The sequence below is a fragment of the Haemaphysalis longicornis genome, unplaced genomic scaffold, assembly GCF_048455015.1.
Source record: "Haemaphysalis longicornis isolate Haplotype H1 unplaced genomic scaffold, Haemaphysalis longicornis Haplotype H1 scaffold_3, whole genome shotgun sequence".
NCBI lineage: Eukaryota > Metazoa > Arthropoda > Arachnida > Ixodida > Ixodidae > Haemaphysalis > Haemaphysalis longicornis.
Window position 1 is genome coordinate 231,337,419 of NW_027526335.1, and position 1,894 is coordinate 231,339,312.

At 50.8% G+C, this 1,894-nt stretch overlaps 1 pseudogene; it reads left to right on the plus strand.

The window, feature by feature from the left end:
- The first annotated feature begins 535 nt into the window (after positions 1-535).
- On the plus strand, positions 536-1,642 carry LOC144175758 (uncharacterized; annotated as a pseudogene).
- Positions 1,643-1,894: the final 252 nt, after the last annotated feature.

Consider the following 1,894-nt stretch of genomic DNA (forward strand, 5'->3'; position numbering starts at 1 on the left):
TCATCAAAACAAGGAGGAATTGTGTTTGTCTCTCTTTCCATGGTGAACTGAATTGCTGATTCAATCGAATTGAGGTGCAATAGGAAGTTGTCCGCTGTCTTTTTTTTTTTTTGATTATACAAAAACAGTCATCTCCGCAGCGGAGAAGCACCTTGGGTCTGTCGGGAAATATATTCAAAAATGTTTCCGCGCTGGCCCGCCGGCCCATATGTAAACACCGGCCTATATGCGGCGGCCCCGTGAGGTGGAGAGAGAAGGATTGAGGGAAAATGAAACCCACGCCCCCGCAGCGGCTCCGGGCAGCTAGGATCGCCGCATTAGAAAACGAAACTAGAAAATGTCGCCTCAGAGTGTTTACGCCTAAGGTCCCTAGTATACATAGTTTTCACGTGACGTCACACCATCGTCTGCAAGCAGCCGTCGCCATATTGGAGTACTGCAAGGCGGCGCACCATAGCGGTGCGAACGTCGTAGCGCAGTCTCTGCTGTCTGCCTGTGTTGATTTCGCCATTTACGAACTACCGCGCGTTGAATCATGGCAACGGCCAGGCGGAAGGGGTTCTGCCTGTCATATTTTGCTGGGCTGGTGGGTCCGACGCGTGCTCGCTATGAAGAAAAGGTCAACATGTGCGACGGGGTTGACCCGTACACATTGTGCGCCGGGACTGACACGACGGCGGACGTCGAGCTTCTGCCGGTTACGACGCATGCGGACATTGTTAACTATTTGGTGCTATCGACAAACTACGTGTCGCTTGCCGAAATGAAAGCCTACAAGGCTCTGGAAGCTCACAATTATTTCACGAGTGGCCGAGTGAGCGGCATGACGGCGATGCGGCTTCCCTCCAAGCGCGTCATCGTGTTGAGCGAGGTAAGGTTAAATTTTAAAATTATTTCACTCCGCGCCGCCGGATATAACAGGGTCAACACGGTACCCACTTGTGTGAACCCATCCGTTCTCTGTGCATAACGGCGCGGTGCACTGCTCACTGCTGCAAATGCTCGACTCTGCCGAGCATTGTTCACGATGCAAAATACCCTTCCTTTGCTCATTTACCTAAACCAGCATTTTGCGTCTCTGGTAAAATGTAGGCATTGAAAATAGAGCCGAGTGCGTTATAATTTCGCTGCTATTTTCATAGCGAAAACCACAGTCACTAGGGTCAGGAGACAAAAAAAAAAAGCTAGACACCTTGAAGGGAAAATTGTTTCACTGCTCAGACAATGGGCTAAAATTAAATAAACAAACGTGGGTATTTTGGCTGTGTAAACATTTTAAGAAACACCGCAACTGTATGGTTGCATTTCATTATTCCTAAGCATGAATATGTGCATTTTTCAGGTTGGCCACTCCCAGCGGCTGCGAGAAGCTCCACTGAAAGCTTGAATTCTGGCTGACAGTGATGGAAGCATATGTTCAGCGCACTGTACCTGCATGGCCGGTGCAGGTGAAGCCTGCTCCCACGTCGGTGCAACACTTTTTGCAATGGAGACAGCAGTGCATATCAGAGAGTCGCAGACATGTACGCAGAAGACAAATGTTTGGCTTCCTGCACATCGCTCTGGCACCGAGTACAAGAGACTTAGGGACATAGACTTTGCGTCTTCGCCCCGCACGGGGCACCTTGAGCAATCTTGGTGATGGTACTGGCGATACCGCGGACCCCCAAACATAAGCTGGATCCAACCGTGGCGATGTGTTTATAGGTGGAGGGTTAGAAACCACGAACGGTGGCCGTCGGAGCCCAGGTGAAGCTCCGGCGGCTGGGCTCCCTGTCTGTCTACCAGGCAGGGAGCTCCGGGACCTCTTTGACTACCAGGGTAAGGTCAAAGGAGAAAGTACCCCCGACTCCCTGCTTTTATACTATGCTATATGGCATTTTCAAACCCCCCC